We start from the raw sequence: 23,586 nt of genomic DNA, 5'->3' as shown, positions 1-23,586 counted from the left end.
TTCTTTCTTTTTTCCTTCGTGAGGACGCGCTGCACAATGTGCGGACCAACTAGAGGCTACCAGCTTCGCTGTAAAAAAATGAAACAGAATTGTGGCCAAGCAATTGTTCGCCTAAACTGATTGTACGCATGGCCTTCTCAATAAATACTTCACACACCTCTACAAATCAATTTAGGCGTTGTCACTAGCCATACATTCCAAAAACAGCAGCAGTGCGTAACGAGAAGCGCTATGGACTAGTGAGTTACAATTATATTTTTTTCAAAGCCACTATACAGTTGTGTCGAAACATACATCGCCATGACGTCAATTGCACTCCCCTATACAGCTGGTCGGCACATGATCGCACTATATAAAAGCTGGAGCCCGCGACTCTATTCAATAGGACGTTACAGAACTAGTCGTAAAAGTAAATTCAAAGGTAAAAGACATGCAGTCGATCTATCGATACTTGCTCCTCAGCAGCGTTACGTTGTTTTTAGTAAATTTAGCATTTCCTGCTCCCCCAGTGGTAAGTACTCACCTCCGAATCTACTGTGTGACTATCTCGGTAGTACATAAGTGAGCGCTACTTGAGTGGAAAAATTACAAATAACAACGTATAGGTAAAACTCGTAACTAATATTGTTGCTTCAAGAGGACTGATTTCACTCTTTCACCTATTACCATACAATACAATCGTCGTTACGTTTGGTAATGTATAAGCCAATGTTTAAGAAAAACTCGTTTTAAATCGTCAGTTAAGCAATTGCCGTCTGTAAATTACTGCCTTTTCTTATAAATACCCTCAACAAACTATATATGGCGGATGATGTAAATAAGGATGGAATCATGAAATTTGAATATTTAGAATAGAAATTATAGTTACAAATCTCAACTTTTACCTAAATTCAGGAAAATAATAAAAAAATAATTAATTATGTGTTTCTAGCAGAGAAGCTTGAAGCCATGATATAGACGGGCGTAAATTGCCTGACCAAATATACTATAAAAAATTTTATTGTGTTACGTAGAATGTAATCATGAGACAAATAATTTTATTGGCCTCCATACATCAGTTCATTACTCGCATGTCTTCTTGGCACACAGGGAGGTCAATTAAATGACTTTCTTAGGCATGCATGTAGTCAACGTTTTTTTATTTTCAAATGATTTGATGCTGTAGCCTCATCAGTTAAACACGGTGCGCTTTGATGGATGCACATTTTACGAAATTCTATTCGATTCCGTCTTGAGCTACTCCGTAGTTTGCCGTCCTACTGACATCTGCTTCTTAGTGATAAACTTGTCTTTTCTGGTTCCCAATTGTTTCAAAAACTTTTTTTGTTTAACGCGATATTTACTTTGTATTGTCCGTCGTGCTCCTATAGTTACTTAGTCCATTTGCAACATAAATAAACTTATTTTTTTGCTGTCTTGATAGCAATGCCAGACAAGCCCACTGTATTTCTTTAGGTACCAGTTCCTGATTATTGTAGTAGGTTTTTATTATTTATTTTGCCATATGAAACAAACTCATATCATAACAGACAATTTGAACGAGCTATCTGGTACAAACCGGTGATGGTCAGTAGCGCAAAATAAACTGCGACACAGGAATCATTCACCACTTGTGTTTAAGCGCGTGTGTTACATGCTTGGTTTGCGCCTGTGTCCCCGTTAATTTGGCGCCATCTCAAACCGTGATATAAGCATCCACCGTAAATGAAAGAAGGTTAACTGAAGAAGGAAAGAAGAAGAAAGAAGAGATGTTGCGTAACAACTGGCGCACATTATCTCCCCAAAATATTGTAAAATATGGTGGAAATGTCATATATTATTAGAATATAGTCATTGCGCCGCATCATTATAATTAAAGTGGCTGTAGTCGTCCGCATGCAAGGAGTTCAGTCTTATCTCGACTGTGTCTTGGTACATAAGTATGATGTGTACTGGGTGACGAATAGGGCTGCTGTCTACGTAGGGACTGCAACTTTCACTATCTTCAGTGCCGTCTACAATATTTCTAAGCAAAAATCTAGCACTAAATAATGTTATGAATGCGTTTGAAAATATAAAAAGATGAGTCAACAGCGGTGGGCATCAAAGAAAGAAAAGGTCTCTTTAGACGCATTAAGGCCTCCTGAATTTTCGTTTAGACAGTGCTACCTTCGGGATTGGCCCATATTTATGACAGCACTACTCCGAGATCGGCCCGCATTTTGCTGACTAATACTGCACTTTTGGTTGGCGCTTTACGCGCGTGCAAATTGAAAGAGCGCATGTGGAATTCATTTGGGCCTCTTGGCGTAAATAACGCATTATTGTAGCCTCCTACATAGCTCTACGCTAAATTGGTGCATTCTTTCTTTAATAAAATATTCTTTTTGGTGTATATATTCTTCTCTTAGGTGTGCTATATAGCCTCAAGTTATCTTCTTTCGCTAGACTGAAGTCTCTAGATACCTACGTATCATGAACACCAAATTCAATTGAAGTCTCCAAAGAAGACATTGTCTTGAAAATAGAAAATTGCCCAGATGTGAGGGATCGCAGAGTCGGCGATCAGGTTATTTGCCCATGCTGCATGGAAACAGAAATTTATTGAAAGATATGGGTGAGAGATAACGAAAATAATATGAGCCGGCGAGAAGTCCGTTAACAAGGCGATCAGAGACAATTTGGTGCAAAGAGATAAAACGACTATTTTCCCTAAGGGAACCTTTGAAACAGTCAATTTCGGACTCAAAGCACGCACACTCATCGCTTATTATTACTCGGAGCCTCACTCTGGTAATGTTTAGTTATTCTTGGTTTTGTGTAATAGAAATAAACTGCACTAGAGCTACAACGTGTAACTCATATTCACAGAGCTTCGATTATGGAAAAAAAAACGGATGTGGCGTTTACGGCTGATTTCAACTTATCACTGAGAACGCTGTCAACCCAATCACCTTAACCTCACGCGAGACCCACTCATGCTACTAATGAGAACAGCAATGGGTAGGAATTAGTAGCACTTGAAGCAGAAAAACATGAGAACTTCATAAAAAATATGCACCCAAGGTTGCGCCATGACACCAATCTTCTTTTAAAGCAGTGTTGTCAGAGTATTACAAGTGCTGACAAAGAGTCCCTGAAGTTGCTATGAATCGTGGCCACAGACCAGAATATATGCGTTTGGGATTCACCCCTTGGAAGGCTGTGTAACGGATCTCCTCAAATTTGAAAAACAATTTTAGCACTTGTAAATTCAAGGTGATTACAGATTGAACACAAAAAATCGCCCTACCATCCCCGTGCATTTACCAACGCTATACTGCAGGAGTTTGCACTTTTGGTTCGCTCTTTATTGCATATGTCGAATTTTTTCTTGCTAAGGCTGAAAGACGGGTACCGATATCTATATTGAAAATTTTCGCTTTTGTAACAACAACAAAAAAAGAATCAAAATTTGTGATTTTGAGCGTACAACCATCTCATCTAATTACAAACATTAATTTCCCATTCCAGAATTATCCAGAAAACTCGGCGTGTAACGCCACCAGCCAATGTCTTAAAGGATTGTGCTGCTTGAAGCCGCCCTCCGGAACCGCAGCTTGCGCACCTCTTGCAAAACGTGGTGAAAATTGCACCATCACCCCCATTTCTGGAGTGTATCCAGGCTCTTGCCCTTGCGCTGACGGAAGTAATTTGAATCCTTGCTTACTTCAGGAGACACTGTTGCCGTTTCCCTTGAACGAATGTTTTAGTACCATATGATAGCGCCTGTACATGCTCTTTCCAATGGTTATACAGGAGTTCTTGTGAGCTGAACTCTGCATTTTACATCCTTGTAAAAAGAACAGCTAGATCTTGTGCCTCATGTGGACAAGCTTTGTATCTTTAATGAGGAAATTGCAGCATCGCCTAGAAAACCTCCCACCCCACAAAGATGCCCCTTATATTGGGCTTAATATATGGCTTTATCACACAGTGACACACGTACTTGTTTAGCTTTTTCTGGTGACCGCGTTTCATCGGATAACAAATGTTAAACTTTACCGCCCAGCTCAGGACCCGCCTGCATACATGGGAAGTTACCGGAATTTTATCGATAGTTCTATCCGTTGTTCGGCGCCGAAACTTCACTAATTTGATTGTGCAATCCACGCGAGTTGCTTACAACTTTCTGCAAGACAGTCTGGCACCAGCGATTACTCAGAAACCTACGATGACTCATGTCCAAAAGCGCTCACGCTTGACCCGCTGATCAGATTTCGACGATCGCCGATCATGTTCGCCTCTATCGCAGGGGCTTTGAGTGTAACTTACTTTTGTGGGCACAAGTTCACCCAGTAAAATGTTAGTTTCGTCAGTCACAGTTTTCTGGATCTATTATTCACCTTCACTACTACGTGACATCTGGTGAAGGGGCCAGTACGCTTATGTACCGAACTCTCCCGCAAGCCCCAATCAAAGTGCGACATCCGAGGACAACACTAACGTCGCCTAGAATCAGCGAGGTAGCGGTAGGCAGCAAGGAATACTAGCGCAATATGGGCCTCTTCCAGAGAAGACCACAGGAATTGAGGACAAATCAACAACCCCAATTGCTGTCCAAGCGTCCCCCATTCTGCTGCAGCCGCCTCAGCAGTCACCAACTTTGCGTGTAATATAGGTTCAAGGCCCAGAGAACTGGCTGGAGACCCATGTACGAATCACGACTTTCAGCAACTTGAACTCTGACGACATGCAGCGGTATGTATACTTCATCTTAGAACACGCCCACAGAACGTAGTTGGAGAACCGGCAGTCGACCGTGACAACATAGGACCTGTTCTGTAACTGACCCCTCCGGACCTTTACGAGCGCCGAGCGTAAGGAAAGGACCGAAGCTATGGAAGAAGCACGTGTACAATCACCCAATGAGACAATTGCGATCTTCCCGGACGAGATGACTCGCCAGTTCAGACACTCCGACCCCTGTATGCCAGAAGAGAAAAAGGTTCGCTTTTTAAGGGTCTCAAGCAAAAGCTCTTCGCCGGATTGATACGGAAACCGCCCAAGAGTTGCTGAATTTTTTTCCGCAGCCACAGACATTGAAAAGATGCTCGATACGCGGGCAAGGCAATATGAGCACCGAACGCTGAGCGCAAACAGCGCCAATGTTCAAACACTTAGCAGCAATGAAATGCAAGAGACCATCACAGCGGTCGTTCGCGAGGAGCTGCTGAAGCTCTTTCTAACGTCACAGCCTCAAGTGGCCTCAATCGCCGACATCGCCAAAGAAGATATTCAGCGATCATTTCAGGTTGATGAAGTGCAACCGCTACCGCTACAGCTCCAACCGGAAGCAATGACATACGCCGACGTCGCCAAATGCCAGATAACCCTCTGCCGCCGTGCCAGGGCTGCATGACGCCGCAATTCTGTCGCCAGACGCCATCATTACCGCCTCCGCGACCACATCCACCCATTGGCCAACGGGCCGCCCCAAGGAACACAGGTATTTTGCACGCACCCGACCACCGCGCGCTCTTCTACCATTGTGGAGAAACCGCCCATGTGCACCGCCGATGGCCATAGTGCTACTTGGGACTACGAGGGTTTGCTGCCAACGAGCCGCCTCCACAGCATTGAGAGCTACCTCGCACCATTACAAACTATTTCGCCGCCACTCAGTGGAGCGCAAACGACCGTCCCGTTTGCGCTCACAGGCCGGTACCTGTCAGCGCTGCGCCGACCATGCACTGGCCCATCCCGGGCCAGTCCGCAAGCTCATATCCGGAAAACTGAAAGCAACAACCGATGGAACATTGATTGTTATACATCTAAATGCAGAAGGTCCTTCCCCGATGACGACAACACTTCAAGATCTAGGTCGACAACGTAGCAGCGACACGCCCCAAACCCGACGAAGCCTGGAAGTCAAGCACAGGCTGACGAAATGCGGCCTGATGGCCCCACGTACACCCACAGTTCCACACGGCGCAGCCGTGACCCGTAGCCAAGGCCTAACTACAACGGAAGGAAAAGGACCAACGACCTCGACGTGCTTCTCGATGGCCACGAAGTAACCGTGCTTGTAGACGCTGGAGCCGACTAGTCAGTCTTAAGTGGCTTATTAGCCTCCAAGAAAATCAAGATTGCATGAGATGGCCCTCGAATTCTAACAGCTGGAGGACGCGTAATCTGGCATCTGCATGGCAATAATTACAGTTGATGGCCGGACGCACCTTTGAAGTTTGTTGCCCTGCAACAGTGCTCGCGGAACGTAATTTTCGGCATGGACTCTTGAACCAACACGGCACAATCATCGAACTAAAGTCGAAGTCCATAACGCGGTCCACAGACCAAGCAGTGCCTACGGAGGGGCCTTCCAGTGAGCGTTCCTTGAGTGTACTTGAGGACCAAATCAGCGTCTCGCCTCATTCTAGCATTGTTGTTTTCATCGGAAGGGAAACACCCGCAGAGGAAGACGGCGTCATTGTGCGCGACCAAGGTTTACTGCTCGACTGTGAAATTTGCACGGCAAGAGGGATTGCTCTTGCATATACAGAAAGCGAAAGTGATGCTGACAAACTTCGGGCAGGAGTTCAAGCACACCAACAAGAACACGACGATTACCTACATAGACGAAATTATGAAAATGAGCAATGCGTTTCTCCAGTCAGATTCTTCCCAATATAACCAGACGACCACAGTTCCCGAACCAGATTTTAACATAAATCGCATTCTCACCATGCGTAAGCAGCCACAGTTAAAAGTATTCTCCGACGATACGAAGCCTGCTTTTCTGCGTCATCGAGGGTTCGATAAACACCAATTGCAAAGTATCGTATAATAACCGAAGAGCACACTCGAGCACTCTGCCAGAGCCCTTTCCAAGTTTCAACGAGAAAACGTGAAGCAATATAGCAACAAGTCGACAAAATGCTGCGCGAGAACATCATCCAGCCGTCGAAAATTGTGTGGGCATCTCCTGCAGTGCCGGTGAAGGAAAAGGACGAAACCCTATGTCTCTGCGTCAACTCACATCCGCTGAACAAGATCACGAAGGAGGACGTATTGTTGCAAATGGGTCGCAAGCCCCAAGGGTAGCGTTGGCCTCGCGGCCTGGGGCACAGCTGGAAGCATGTGAAGGTCCTGGCAAAGGATGAGTCGACTGCTAACAGAACAACTTGTTTATTCTAGCATCGCAAAAGAGCGGCCGGTCAGGTCGACCGAAGTGGAGAAATGGGAGAACATGTTACTCGACTGAAGAAATCGAAGCTTCTCTCTTGGCGTCCGGGGGCAGCTGCTTTTACACTCTCGGAGGCGAAGGCAAGAAGGAACGGCTCGCAAGAGGCGCACGTGACGGCGGCGCACGGACACGTTGTGACAAGAAGTGACGTATCCGCCGGGCCGGCGCCGGTCAGACCTCCTCGCTTCACAGTTGGGGGGCTCCTCTCCCCGGCTGCCGCGCTTTGACAAGCGCGGGCACCAACATGCGCACAAACACACACACACACACACACACACACACACACGCACACACACACAAAGACACGTGGCACTGAAACATGCCTGGACGCGCTCAGCAGGAGGCGTTGGGACAGCGCTGAACTGGCCGAAATGTCCGCCGCTGTGCACGAAGCCCCGGCGTCCGTTGCATCCGCGCCTGCTATTGGCCTCGAGCTCCACCACTGGAAAAGCTGGCGCCACCGTCGGCGTGACGTGCTAGGAGGGATCACGTGGACATAGCCGCCACGTCCGCTGCTTCGGGCGCGCCGAAGCGAGCTGAAAACAAGAGATTAAATTCCCTCGTACGCTGCGGTCGTCATTTAGTGGCGAGATTTTCCCGCTTTGAGTGTCTCCTTTACAACGCTTGAAAGCACTACAATAGGTAGTGGCTGCCTTTGAAGGCGCACAACATGGTAGGCCGGGGTTTGATTGTGTTGTTCATATAGGAGGTTGTGGCCAAGTACTGCATCAGGGTGGCCAATCCTGCTCTGGTGAGGGAGTGCGGTACCGGTTCTGGTCACCGGGATTAGGCCACACTCCAGGCCTGTGTATGCAATTTTATCAACACGCGGACTTTTTTTTTATATCCGGTGAAAAATTGCCGGTACCGGGATTCGAACCACGGACCTCTTGCACGCGAGGCGGGTGTTCTACCTCTACGCCACCGCTGCCAGATGGGTAGAGTGAAAACTAAATACACTATACTAATGGGCGACTTTAATGCCAAGGTAGGCAAGAAGCAGGCTGGAGACAAGGCAGTGGGGGAATATGGCATAGGCACTAGGAATATCAGGGGAGAGTTATTAGTAGAGTTTGCGGAACAGAATAATATGAGGATAATGAATACCTTCTTCCGAAAGCGGGATAGCCAAAAGTGGACGTGGAGGAACCCGAACGGCGAGACTAGAAATGAAATAGACTTCATACTCTGCGCTAACCCTGGCATCATACAAGATGTGGACGTGCTCGGCAAGGTGCGCTGCAGTGACCACAGGATGGTAAGAACTCGAATTAGCCTAGACCTGAGAAGGGAACGGAAGAAACTGATACATAAGAAGCCGATCAATGAGTTAGCGGTAAGAGGGAAAATAGAGGAATTCCAGATCAAGCTACAGAACAGGTATTCGGCTTTAACTCAGGAAGAGGACCTTAGTGTTGAAGCAATGAATGACAATCTTGTGGGCATCATTAAGGAGTGTGCAATAGAAGTCGGTGGTAACTCCGTTAGGCAAAATACCAGTAAACTATCGCAGGAGACGAAAAATCTGATCAAGAAACGCCAATGTATGAAAGCCTCTAACCCTACAGCTAGAATAGAACTGGCAGAACTTTCGAAGTTAATCAACAAGCGTAAGACAGCAGACATAAGGAAGTATAATATGGATAGAATTGAACATGCTCTCAGGAACGGAGGAAGCCTAAAAATAGTCAAGAAGAAACTAGGAATTGGCAAGAATCAGATGTATGCGTTAAGAGACAAAACCGGCAATATCATTACTAATATGAATGAGATAGTTGAAGTGGCTGAGGAGTTCTATAGAGATTTATACAGTACCAGTGGCACCCACGACTATAATGGAAGAGAAAATAGTCTAGAGGAACTCGAAATCCCACAGGTAACGCCGGAAGAAGTAAAGAAAGCCTTGGGAGATATGCGAAGGGGGAAGGCAGCTGGGTGGATCAGGTAACAGCAGATTTGTTGAAGGATGGTGGGCAGATTGTTCTAGAGAAACTGGCCACCCTGTATACGCAATGCCTCATGACGTCGAGCGTACCGCAATCTTGGAAAAACGCTAACATAATCCTAATCCATATAAGAAAGGGGATGCCAAAGACTTGAAAAATTATAGACCGATCAGCTTACTGTCCGTCGCCTACAAACTATTTACTAAGGTAATCGCAAATAGAATCAGGAACACCTTAGACTTCTGCCAAGCAAAGGACCAGGCAGGATTCCGTAAAGGCTACTCAACAATACATCATATTCACACTATCAATCAGGTGATAGAGAAATGTGCGGAATATAACGAACCCTTATATATAGCTTTCATTGATTACGAGAAAGCATTTGATTCTGTCGAAACCTCAGCAGTCATGGAGGCATTACGGAATCAGGGTGTAGACGAGCCGTATGTAAAAATACTGAAAGATATCTATAGCGGCTCTACAGCCACCATAGTCCTCCATAAAGAAAGCAACAAAATCCCTATAAAGAAAGGCGTAAGGCAGGGAGATACGATCTCTCCAATGCTATTCACAGCATGTTTACACGAGGTATTCAGAGACCTGGATTGGGAAGAAATGGGGATAAAAGTTAATGGAGAATACCTTAGTAACTTGCGATTCGCTGATGATATTGCCTTACTTAGTTACTCAGGGGACCAACTGCAATGCATGCTCACTGACCTGGAGAGGCGAAGCAGAAGGGTGGGTCTAAAAATTAATCAGCAGAAAACTAAAGTAATGTTTAACAGTCTCGGAAGAGAACAGCAATTTACAATAGGCAGCGAGGCACTGGAAGTCGTAAGGGAATACATCTACTTAGGGCAGGTAGTGACTGCGGATCCGGATCATGAGACGGAAATAATCAGAAGAATAAGAATGGGCTGGGCTGCGTTTGGCAGGCATTCTCAGATCATGAACAGCAGGTTGCCATTATCCCTCAAGAGAAAAGTGTATAATAGCTGTGTCTTACCAGTACTCACCTACGGGGCAGAAACATGGAGGCTTACGAAAAGGGTTCTACTCAAATTGAGGACGACGCAACGAGCTATGGAAAGAAGAATGATAGGTGTAACGTTAAGGGATAAGAAAAGAGCAGATTCGGTGAGGGAACAAACGCGAGTTAACGACATCTTAGTTGAAATCAAGAAAAAGAAATGGGCATGGGCAGGACATGTAATGAGGAGGGAAGATAACCGATGGTCATTAAGGGTTACGGACTGGATTCCAAGGGAAGGGAAGCGTAGCAGGGGGCGGCAGAAAGTTAGGTGGGCGGATGAGATTAAGAAGTTTGCAGGGACGGCATGGCCACAATTAGTACATGACCGGGGCTGTTGGAGAAATATGGGAGAGGCCTTTGCCCTGCAGTGGGCGTAACCAGGCTGATGATGATGATGATGAACATGGTAGGCTACTGCTCGGTGCCGCAATGCCGGACGCACGCGACGGAGCACGCTGTCAGCCTTATTCACACGTAGCCGCAGGCAAGAAGCTCTGTGAAGCTTGGCTCGCGAAACATAAAACCGGTAAACAGTCGTCGGCTACAACTCGGGTATGCAGCAAGAACAGACGCGAGGAAGATTTCTGCTACAGCGCCCGGTCTGCGATGTTCTGGAAACGCGCACTGAGACGCTCGCCCGAGTCTGCTGCCCGACTAATGTCATGACGGTTTGGTCTATGAACTTGTTGATGCTATAGATACTGGCAAGTTCAGTGGAGTGGAAAGGCAGCGGTAAGAAGCACATTTAAAAAAAGCATGGCATATGGTCATGTTTGTGTTATGAATTAATGCACTGGATTACAAAAAAGGAGCAGCGGGGAATTGCACGCAGAGAACACCGATAAACATACAGTGCGACGCAAGTCGAGAAATAGTATTGAAAGGTCAAAGAATTTAGTAGAAAAAAAAGATTGAATCGTCGCGACGGCACATCACAGCAGTCCCCGTAGGCGTCGAAGTCTCTACAATGAAATTATTTTTGAACAGCTCTGATAGCGCCCACGCAACAATGGTTGCTTGTATACTGTCAAATGCTCATATTCTGCGGCCTAAAGCTCATGGCAGGGTGCGAAAACGCGCGCGCGGAGAAAGCGAAACAGTGCGCGGACAAGCATGCAGACGCGCAGTCGGTCGCTGCGAATCTGCGCGATCGCTGCATTCAGGCTTCATTCTATTACGCTCCATTTGGTTATACAAACACTATAAGAACATATTTCAGATAGTCTGCTCTCAGCATTTACCTACCTTTCACGCAAGAAGCCGGTTCGGGAGACTCCATCGCGGCGACTGCGCGCAGTGGCGTTCACTGTACGTATTCGGTAAAGAGGTAAACGATTGTGTGCTTTCAGTTTGCCCAAGATTATTATTTAGACAGTAAGAAACTTCTCTCGTTTCGAAAGTACTTACAGAAATGTCTGGGAGAGCTCGCGCGTGGTGTTTTCAGTGAGCGCTGACAGCAAAACCTATGAGGAGCGCGCCACGTGATCCCTCATACTACGCCAGCAAGGCGCTTCCGATAGATGGCGACTCCGTAACTCCTCGCCGCCAATACCGCACGTCGGAGGCGAAACATAACAGACCGCCCCGCCGGGAGCAGGAGATCCCGATGGTCAGGGGACTGCATCCGCTGTCCGCAGGGATGTCACTCGATGATGCTCTTAACCGAAGTCGGTCGTCCCTCGGCGTTTCTTGAGCGCAGCGCACAGAGAAGGCCTCGTTCTCACGTTCAGGTTCACACAGGACACTGGAAAGTGACTTCGCGAGAGTTGCCATTTTTTTCTCCCTCCCAGCAAGCGTTAGAACTACGCCGAAACTCAAGCGCTCAGTCAGCAAGCACGACACAACCCTCACTAAGCCATGCCAGGCTCTTTCCCCTTTTATACTACTGCCTAGTTCCTACAGTAGTCTAGCAGCACTCAGAACGCGTCCACAAATTGGAAAATTGCACTAGAAAGCACGTCATGACTTTGAAACACTAAACAAAAGCAATATGTTAAAAATCCTGCCTCAGGAAGAAAAACATCAGTAACAAACAACTTTGAGGCTGGTTCCTACGTTAGGGGCCTCGACTTAAGCCATCGGCGTTACCGTTGAGACTCCCCTTTTTGTAACGCACCTTAAAGGAATATTGTTGCAAGCGAGGTTACAGCGCAGGAGGCGGCCATTTTTGGAAGAGATGGTCTGCAGCCATTGGATCCGTCTCAATGATAAACCTCGAGCCGGCTAGGTAGCATGACAATTTCTGAACGGCCCACACGAGACGCGCACACTCTTTCTCGATGGCGCTGTACGCCTGCTCACGACTGGTCAGCTTACGACTAGCATACAGGACGGGGTGTTCCACTTCTCCATTTTCCTGTTGGCACAGTAAAACGCCCATGCCTCGCTCACTAGCAACGCACTGAACAACGAACCCTTTTGTGTATTCTGGCGATCGTAGCACAAGCTGGCTTGGTAGGGCGCTCTTTAGGGCGCTAAAAGCTCTTTCCCTTGTCTCGTCGCAGACGACTGTTTGGGGCTCTGTTTTTCATAGAACATCCGTCCGGGGAGCCGCGATATCAGAGTACCTGGGGATGTACCTCTGATAGTAGCCGGCGACACCTAAGAAAGACCGAATATTGGTCTTCGTGCGCGATTGCGGGAAGTCTCGCACAGGGGCCATCTTTATTTCAGAGGGGCGGCGACGACCCCGTCCAATCACGTGACCGAGGTAGACAACCTCGGCCTGTGCTAACTGGCACTTGGGAGCCTTGACTGTCAAGCCCGCTTCGCGCAGGCGGGTTAGCACTGCCCGCAAGTGTGCCATATGCTCAGACCAGAATGCGGAGAATATCGCTACGTCGTCTAAATACGGTAAAGCGAATTCTTCCTGTCCCCGCAACACTTTGTCCATGAGGCTTGAAGAGCAGTATGGCGCGTTCTTCAAACCAAAACTCAAAACTTTAGGACGGAATGTTCCCATTAGTGAAATGAACGCCGCATACCTACTAGCCTCTTGTAAGTGGAACCTGCCAATAACCCCTGACAAGATCTAGGGTGGAAATAAACTGAGCGCTACTAACTTTCTCAAGGCGCTCCTCGATGTTAGGGATAAATGTTAGGAATCGGATAAATTTGATCCTTAGTGATGGAATTAAGCCTGCGGTAGTCAACGCAAGGACGAGGTTCCTTGCCCGGTACCTCAACTAAAATCAAAGGGGAGGTATAATTACTCTCATCCGCCTCAATAACACTGAGCTGTAGCATTTTCTTTAACTCAGCGTCCATAATATCGCGCTGGCGGGGTGGTACCCGGTACGCCTTGGATCGTACTGGCTCTGGGGAGGAAAGTTCTATTTCATGAGTAAGGACAGAAGTCCTACCAGGCCTCTCAGAGAACTGACCTTGAAACTCTTGTAAGAGCTGGTGTAGTTCGGTTTTCTGCTGAAGCGACAGCGGTGCCTTACTGATTAAGTCACTAATGACTTGATCAGTGTCTTCCCTGTTCGTCACTGAGCCTAGTCCCGGAAGCTCGACCGGAAGCTCTTCGGGAACGTTTACCATCATACACACCACTGCTTCCTGTTGTCTATAGGGTTTGAGCAGATTACAGTGGTGAACTTGCTGTGCTTTCCGTTCTCCTGGCAGGCTCACCACGTAGGTAACGTCCGACAGTTTTTGAACAACCCGTGCTGGGTCCTCCCATTGCACGTCGAGTTTGTTTTTTAGCGTTGTGCGCAATATCTTTCAATAGGTGAAGCGCCAATAGGACGGCACACAAGAAGAAATACAGACAGGACAAGGCGCTACTTGCAACTGTTTATTGAAATCACAGGTGGCTTATTATATAGCCATGAGGAGAGGGGAACGGAAAAAAAGGGACACTGAATATGTGAATGCGCACGTGCGAGAACACGGAGGATAAAGGGAATAACGCTTAATCTAAATCTAAAACTTATCGAAAAACATGCTTTCATTCGTGTATATATTCAACGACGGGGTACTGACACAGTTGTCCCCTCTTTTCATATTCTTGTTGGCCTCCAACAATTCACGCGCAACAGAATCTTTACTTTTATGCATGATTGTCATATCATGAAGCCTTGCTTTACAAACTTGCTCATCCTCATTCCCGCAGGCCTTGCAATGAAGCGGCAAGTTTGAACCATATCCATTTTTCAATGAAAGCTTATGCTCCCGCAGGCGTTCATTAATATATCGGCCAGTTTGGCCGATATACTCCTTTCCACACTTCAGTGGTATGTGGTATACTACCCCTTCTTCACACTTAACAAAAGGGTTTGTGTGTTTATTAGAACACCCTACTTTTTTAGACTCATCCGGACCAATCAGGCGGCACAGTGCAGCAAGTTTTTAAATTGTTGGAGGCCAACGAGATTAAGAAAAGAGGGGACGACTGTGTCAGTACCCCGTCGTTGAATATATACACAAATGAAAGCATGTTTTAGATAAGTTTTACATTTAGATTAAGCGTGATTCCCTTTATCCTCAGTCTTCTCGCACGTCCGCATTCACATATTCAGTGCGCCTCTTTTTTTGTTCCCCTCTCCTCATGGCTATATAATCAGCCACCTATGATTTCAATAAACAGTTGCAAGTAGCGCCTTGTCCTGGTATGTATTTCTTCTTGTGTGCCGTCACCATTGGCGTTTCACCTATTGAAAGCTATGCACCAACTAGCCCCACAACGTGTTTTACTGCGCAATATCATTACCTCATCGCCCACCTCAAAACGACGGGCCCTGGCTGTCCGATCATAATAAACCTTGGCCATCTGCTGAGCCTTTGCTATTGCTTCACCTGACAACTCCTGTGCCCTTCTTTAGCATTCGAGGAGCTTAAGCACGTACTCCACCACGACTGGTTCGTCTCCCCTGCCTTCCCAGGAGTCTCGAAGCATGCGAAGCGGGGGCCGCAGCGAGCGACCGTACACCAGCTCAGCTGGCGAAAACCCGGTAGCCGCATGCGGCGCAGTCCTTAATGCAAACATCACCCCAGGCAGACACAGCTCCCAGTCAGTTTGTTGTTCAAAACACAATGCTCTCAACACGCGCTTGATTACGGAGGGCAACTTCTCAACGGAATTCGACTGTGGGTGGTACACTGAGCTGTGTAACAGCTTTACCCCGCACCATTCGAGAAAGGCTGTCGTCAAAGCGCTGGTAAACACTGTGCCCTGATCTGACTTGATTTCCGCAGGAAAACCAACACGCGCAAATATGGACAGTAGTGCATTGACTATCTCAACTGAGCTGAGTTCTTTAAGCGGCACTGCTTCAGGGAACTTTGGCGCTGGGCAGATCACAGTCAAAATTGGTCTGTACTCCATGGTTGTTACCGGCAGAGGTCCCACTGTATCAATAACGAGCCGTCTAACAGGCTCCGTAATGATAGGTACCAAGTTCAACGGCGCCATCGATTTGTCCCCTGGTTTGCCCACCCGCTGACAGGTGTCACATGTCCTCACAAATTGTTCTGCCTCACGAAAACACCCTGACCAATAGTACTCTTGCAAGAGACGGTCCTTAGTCTTCTTAACTCCTAGGTGTCCGGACCACGAACCCCCATGCGACAAGCGCAACAGATGCTGACGGTAGCACTGAGGCACGATCAGCTGATCGAACTCCACTCCCCTGCGGTCTAGATACTTCCGGTACAGGGCCCCACTTGTTTCCACAAAACGAGCATTTTTTCTTGGCGATACCTTCCTTGACATTGCAGCGAATGTTTTCTAGGCTGCCATCCTTTCTATGCTCGGCTATCAAAGCCGACCGGCTGACTTTTAGCAACCTAATAAGTCCATCTGACGTGGGCGCGATGAGCAAATTGCAGATAGCTCTTGTAACTTTCCCGTGTCGGGCATTTCCTCTCCAGTATCTGGTGCCTTCAACGCTACAGGCTCAATTTTATTCAGTTCTGACGTGCTCTGAATATCAGCTTGCTGCGCCTCCGACCCTTTCTCATTGCTCGACAACGTCGGCCCCGCAACTACCACCATTGCAGCGAGCTCCCGAACTCTCGATCTGGTTAAGGCCTGAACACTAGCCTCACCAAACAAAAGCCCCTTCTCGCGCAGGAGGTGATCGGACCTGTTCGAAAATAGGTACGGGTACTGGGGGGGGGGCAGCATAGATGACACTGCGGCCTCCGTCTCAAGTGCTCCGAAAGGTCCTTCAATAAGCACTTTTGCTACGGGCAGACACACGCTATCAGCTTCCACGGCTTGCTTGATGCATGCGCCCTCACCCGTGAACATATCGGATTATACGTAAGAGGGGTGAACTACATCCATTGCAGCTGCGGAATCACGAAGCACTCGGCACTCTTTCCCGTTCACGAGGAGGTCTCGCATGTAGGGCTCGAGAAGCTTCATGTTCTCGTCAGTGCTGCATAATGACAAAAACACGACTTTTGTTTTTGTTTCGGGACACTGCGCCGAAAAGTGACCGGGCTTCTGGCGCGTATAACAGACGCGCGCTTTCCTCGTCTCGAAGCACTTTCTGCGTTCGGCTTCGGCTGCCACCGTCTCCTTACGTTCGGTCGGACTGCTTTCACTCGCATCGGCACTACGTGTGTCCCCCCTTGCTCTCATGGGTGTGAACTTCGGCCTCTCAAACTTGGAGCCAAATTCACCCTTTTGACCGTCTTTAGCTCCGCGAGCCCGACGCGTCACAAACTCCTAGGCTAGCTCGGCGGCTTTGTCCACCGTACTAACGTCTGGCCTATCCAAGACCCAGCACCGCACGTTCTCAGGTAACCGACTATAAAACTGTTCCAGCTCGAAACACTGCAGAACTTTCTCGTGGTCACCAAACGCTTTCTCTTCTTTGAGTCACTCCTGCATGTTTGACATAAGCCTGTAGGCAAACTCTGTATATGACTCACTTCTGCCTTTCTCATTTTCCCGAAACTTCCGACGGAACGCCTCCGCTCACAGCCTGTACTTTTTTAGCAGACTCGATTTCACTTGGTCGAAATCCTCGGCCTCCTGTCTCTTCAAGCGAGCGACTACGTCGGCCTCCTCGCCGGGTAACAAAGTGAGCAAGCGCTGTGGCCACGTTTCCTGAGAAAACCCCTGCTTTTCACACGTTCGCTCAAAGTTAACCAGGAACAAACCAATGTCCTCTCCAAGCTTAAATGGCCGCATCATGTCAGTCGTTTTGAACGATACTCGTTCTCCTGCACCGTGTGCCTGACTTCCATTACGAGCGCGTTCCATCTCTACCTCGAGACGCTTCATTTCCAAAGCGTGTTGGCGGTCGCGTTCCTCTTTCTCTTTCTCTTTTTGCTCTTTACGTTCGCGCTCGTGTCTTTCTCTTTTTGCCGTCTTCCTCTCCTCAATGGTCTCAAGGCATTCCGACAGCTAGTCATCCTCAGCTTCTAACTCAAGAATAGCCTTGAGCAGTTCTAGTTTTCTGAGTTTGTCTAAGACATCCAGACCCAACTCTCTTGAAAGCTCCAGCAATTTCGGTTTGCGCAACGACTTGAAATCCATGGCTGCTCTGAATGCTGCTTTCTCTACTGCCTACTATTGTCTTGCCGCAAACTAGCCTGGCAGCAACGACAACCGCAATTACCAGCTCTGTTTCTGACACTAAGAAATGCCTTGCAATATTCAGAAGAAGAAAGTCCCGTGCTCACCAAACCTCGCAGCCAAGAATTCAGCGCAGTCGTTCCGCTGCAGGCAACCAGTCATCACACAGGGCTCGTTGCACTGCTCCCGGATAGTCGTTGTGCTGCTCAGCATACAGTCGACCGCATATCTTCGCTGCTGGCCTCCGTTGTCGCGATCTCACCGCTGGCAACCAGTTGTTGCAAATGGGTCGCAAGCCCCAAGGGTAGCGTTGGCCTCGCGGCCTGGGGCACAGCTGGAAGCATGTGAAGGTCCTGGCAAAGGATGAGTCGACTGCTAACAGAACAACTTGTTTATTCTAGCATCGCAAAAGAGCGGCCGGTCAGGTCGATCGAAGTGGAGAAATGGGAGAACATGTTACTCGACTGAAGAAATCGAAGCTTCTCTCTTGGCGTCCGGGGGCAGCTGCTTTTATACTCTCGGAGGCGAGGGCAAGAAGGAACGGCTCGCAAGAGGCGCACCTGACGGTGGCGCACGGACACGTTGTGACAAGAAGTGACGTATCCGCCGGGCCGGCGCCGGTCAGACCTCCTCGCTTCACAGTTGGGGAGCTCCTCTCCCCGGCTGCCGCGCTTTGACAAGCGTGGGTACCAACATGCACACACAAACACACACACACGAAGACACGTGGCATTGAAACATGCCTGGACGCGCTCAGCAGGAGGCCTTGGGAGAGCGCTAAACTGGCCGAAATGTCCGCAGCTGCGAACGAAGCCCCGGCGTCCGTTGCATCCGCGCCGGCTATACCGCACGTCGGAGGCGAAACGTAACAGTATGCATCTTCCCAAGGATAGACGACGCATTGTATCGGCTATGCAGCTCTGAATATTTCTCGTCGTTGGATCCCAAGACTAACTGCTCTCAAATCGACGTCGAGGACAGGGATTTCGAATAGACAGTCTTTATCCCGCCAGCCGGCTATACGAGTTCAAGATGGTCCATTCGGACTGTGTTCGGCACTTGCAACGTTCCAGCGCGTGATGGACACCGTGTAGCAGGAGTGATGTGGCAGACCTGTCCTGTTACTTGGAAGACATGATCATCTTCGCAGCAAATTTGGACGACCACATCACTCGTCTTTCAACAGCACTAGGCGCAATCAAGTCATCAGGGCTCATTCTGAAGCAGGAGAAGAGCCGCTTCGAATACGATGAGCTTCTGTTCCTGAGCGACGAAATATGCAGTCCGCCCTGACCCTCACAATACCGCTGTTGACAAAAACTTCCAGCAGCCCATCGTCAAGAAGACAGCGGGCAGATTCTTTGACATGTGAGCCTACTACAAGTGCTTTGTCAAGGACATTTCAGACGTCGCTGAGCCACTGACTCATCTAACTAAATGTTATGTTAAGTTTAAGTGAGAAACGCCACAGTCCATGCCATTTTAAGAACTCAAACGACGCATGCAGTCGCTGCCGGTACTTGCGCACTTCTACGAGAACGCCGATACCGAAATCCACGCTGACGCCAGTAGCCTAGGCCTCGGTGCTGCCGTAGTACAGAGGAAAGACGTTATCGAACGGGTGATAGCTTACGCTAGCCGGTCGCTGTCAAAAGCGGAAGTCAAATATTCTACGATCGATAACGAATGCCCCCCGATCATTTGGGCTACAGCAAAATACTGCCCTTATCTAGGTGGCAGGGCGCTCAAAGAGGTCAGCGACAATCACGCGTTGTGTTGGCTAGTGAATTTAAAGGACCATTCAGGACGCCTCGCGCGATGGAGTCTGGGACTTCATGATATTGAGATCTCCGTCGTCTAGAAGTCGGGACGGAAGCACTCTGATACTGACTATAATAAAATGAACTGAACTGACTGCCGATCATGCCCCCCCATTAATGCGCCGCCGCAAGATGAAGAGGATGACGACACCTTCCTTAGAATAATAAATGTGAAAGACTTCGCTGAACACCAACGAGCAGATCCGGCGCTAAAAAGCTTCGTCCAGTATTTGGACGGCAACACCTATGTTGTACCTAGGGCGCTTATGCGAGGATTTTATTCGTTTTCGCTTCAAAGCATGCTACTCGTAAAATACTTACCAGTCCTCACCAACTACCGTCTTGTTCCCTCAACAGTGCGTGCTGAGGTAGTGCACGCCCTACATGACGATCCAGCCGCAGGGTGCCTCGGATTCTCCCACACGCAATCGAGGATACAGGAAAGGTATTACTGGCCGCACCTACCCGCCGACGTCGTCCGTTACGTCAGGACAGGCCGAGAGTGGCAATTGAGAAGGCCAACAGTGTTACTACGCCCGATAGAGCCTCCTTGCCGACCATTTCAGTAGATCAGGATGCATTTGATGGGCCCCTTCCAGCGTCAAGATCCGGAAATAAGTGGATTGTTGTGGCGAGGGATTCCGAACCCGCTTCGGGGAAACGATAGTTCTGCCGAAAGGTAGTGCAGCCGAAGTGACGAGATTTTTCGTTGAGAATATCCTGCTGCAACATGGTGCACCAGAAGTCGTGATCACCGACAGAGGACCGGCTTTTACACCAGAGCTCCCCAATCCATTTTTCAACGCAGCTACACAAACCACAGGACGACAATTGTCTGCCATCCACAGATAGATGGTCTTACAGGGCGGTTGAAGAAGACACTCGGCGACATGCTAACCATTTACGTCGACGTCGAGCACAAGCCGTCCTGCCGTACGCAACCTTAGCTCATAACACGGCAGTGCAAGAAACTACTCAAATGACGCTGTTCAAGCTGTTTTGAGTAAGGACCCTGACGACGACTCCCGACGCCATGCTGCCCCAGGTAGCTGGCGAAGAGAATCACGACGTCCCCGCCTATCTCCTGCACGCCGAAGAAGCCTGATAGTTCGCCCGCCTGCGCATCCAGACTCAGGAGAGGACCGACAGCCGGCGCTGCAGGTATCGACCGCCATAAATGGAATGCGAGGCTAGCAACCCTGTTCAAGTTTGTCCCCGATAGGCCGATGATGACTTAGAAACTTCCACGCCTCTGTTTCGAACCCTGCTTGATTATCCTACTGATTGGCGCACTGGACTCTGAAGTCAGACCAGGCGTCATTTTGCTATGCCAGTGGCGCCTCTCACGAACTGAAAGAGTCCATGTTGGGTGACTTAAGCCCTCCTACCAGCGCTAACGAACTTTGGTTCTTTGCGTAGCTGAACTTCGGACTTTCTTTCTTTGGTCTTTTTTGTTTTCTTTACTTGTTTTGGTATAGGTGTTCTTTTATGTTCCGTTTTCCTCTTTGTAGCATCAGGATGATTTTTTTAGAAGGAGGAATTGACACTTGGTAGTCGTCTATCTTTTCCGGGTGGCCGCGTTTTACCGGATAACAAATGGTAAAGGATATCGTTCAGCGCAGGACGCGTCTGCTTGTATCCGAAATTTCTCGAATGTTATCGATGCTTCTGCCCGCTGTCTCTTGCCAACAAACATTCAGTAAACTGACGATACGTATGCGCGACGCCAACTGTGCGGTACTTTCTGGAAGACACGGCGGCACCAGACTCAGGAGCTTTGGATGACTCATGTATAATAACCGACGCGATCGACCTGCAGATCAGATTTTGACGATCGCCGGCCATGTTCGCCGCTATCGATGTGCTTTTCTTTTGGGCGCCCAAGTTCGCCCAATAAAAAGTTAGTTTCGTCATTCACACTTTTGCTGCATTATGCACCATTACTACTACGTGGCAATAGCCTGCCAAAAAACATCAATCGTTTTGTGTTTCCAGGGTCTCGTGAGCTGACGCAAATTAGTTTAGAGGGACCGACATGCGTTAGGGTCGCCCACCTGTAAGCGACTCAATGAATACAGCAGAAAATTCTACAGATGCTTGAGGAGAAAACGATTAGTTTACACCACGTGAAGTTGTTACAAGAATAAAGCCGTGCCTGCTAGACAGATATCTCCAGTGAGGTGTTCCATTCTTTAAATAAATTGTCTCTGAGGCATTCACAGGCGGATTCACACTGTGATTTTTGGTATGTCAGCCAAATTATTTCCATAGTGTGACTTACAAAACACACGAAAATAACTAATATCGAAAACACCGGTGACTATTTGTTCGATTTCTGTCATTTACCTGAAACAAAAACGTCGATTGGCTGTATCGTCATATGTGCCTTGCCCAATGTAAATTGTTACGCAGAAGTACGATCAGATGTTCGATCAGATGACACAACAGTCATCACTTCGATAGGCGCCGCAATGTTTGTAAGAGTAAACATACATGCACGTATGCAAAATTTAAACTTTGTGGTGGTAAGTGGGAAACAAAACCAATTTAGACCGTTAGCGTTACGCTTACGCACCCAGGCAAAGTATAGTATTAGCTACAGGCACCACATATATGAGCGACGATATGTTATTACTACCTGTTAATCACATGTATTGCGCCTGGAGATTGGATAAAATACTATAAACATTTACCGATGAATTCTTGCAAACGGGTACCCCGATCATGTTTCTCGAATGCGAGATTCAAACGATAACAATATACTGGAGAACGAAATGGTATACTACCTTTTCTGTGCATTTCGTGCTCCACAACGCCAACAAACCAGGAAATCTCCGGTAGTTCACTGCTTTTATACCACGTACCATGCGGACGTTATTCTGCGCTTTCACGACACGGGACAATATGTAGAGCTGATTTTTTTCCTATTTCACTCAGATTGAGGTATGCAACGAGACATTGGTATTTGAAGGAAAGATGCTTTCTGGCGTATTGTTCAGTAATTTACAATGATGTCTTTGTTTATCTTCCAGATACCTGTGACCCCAGCACTCACACTTGTGTACCTCTATCCAGCACAGGAAGGCGCTAGCTCGATGCCCTGACACCAATGCATTTGGTAGTAGAAATAATTAGAACACCAACTTCTCCTGAAAACAGGAAAAGAGAGTCAGTAGATTGGTTGTTTACTTTATTATGTCACCTGACTGCATAAGTAAAGCTGTTCAAGTGACCGCAGTCTTTAATTGTAGTCTGCCGACCAGCCGCTGGTCACAAGTCTCGTGACCACGAGAGCTCGTCTAGCTTAAATTTTCAGTCTTCTCCGACGGGTACACAAATTCTTACACTATACTATATTTTTTTTCAATTTCGTTCATTACACTTTATGCACATATATGCAAAAGCCACTGAAAATAATTCGATATTCAAAACGTGAAGCATCTGAAAGTGCTTGCTGGACACCTTAACATGAGTTTCAGCATCGTTCTGTGTTGTAATTACACTTCTGCGTGCTACTGTGAACAAAAGACACGTGGCTTCGTCTTACGAAGCTTGGACATTTCTTCAGTTGCGGCCACAATACGATCAGTGAAAAAAAACGCCTATGCGATACTGTGGGCGATACGGTTGACGCACGTACATGTAAAACGAGCATCGCATTTTAGATGTTCTTGGATTCGGTTCGGTTATTTACTGCGGCGTTTATTATAGTACCCCGTAATTTTTTCTCAAATATCTTGGTCAAATAAGCTTAAATATTTTAGCTCGACGGCAACATTACATACCGTAAAAAAGTTCTTTAATGAGTCCTTAATCTCCGGCCAAAAAGGTGTACTTAAAGTAGAGCTACTACTTTATTCGTGTTTGTGAAAGCAGTTTTCTTTTAGTTTCATCATGTAATGCAGAGTAATCGTTCATTTCTGAGAATAGAAAGTCATATAAACACCGATGGAAGTCGAAATTAACATAAAAAACGTCTCAAATTCTGGTGGAACACCTCACTCAAGAAAATTTTCTCACCCATTATATCTAAAGAAAGCTTTCGT

The 23,586-nt window shown here is 47.6% G+C and overlaps 1 long non-coding RNA gene across 1 annotated transcript; it reads left to right on the top strand.

Annotated features, from left to right (window-relative positions):
• Window positions 1-392: 392 nt before the first annotated feature.
• LOC142586923 (uncharacterized) lies at window positions 393-22,736 on the top strand. The gene is made up of 3 exons (XR_012829294.1): window positions 393-511; window positions 3,493-3,667; window positions 22,573-22,736. It is a non-coding gene; the product is annotated as an uncharacterized LOC142586923 (long non-coding RNA).
• The last annotated feature ends 850 nt before the right edge of the window (window positions 22,737-23,586 follow it).

The sequence above is a fragment of the Dermacentor variabilis genome, chromosome 7, assembly GCF_050947875.1.
Source record: "Dermacentor variabilis isolate Ectoservices chromosome 7, ASM5094787v1, whole genome shotgun sequence".
Taxonomy (NCBI): Eukaryota; Metazoa; Arthropoda; class Arachnida; order Ixodida; family Ixodidae; genus Dermacentor; species Dermacentor variabilis.
This window is presented reverse-complemented; position numbering and strand designations above follow the sequence as displayed.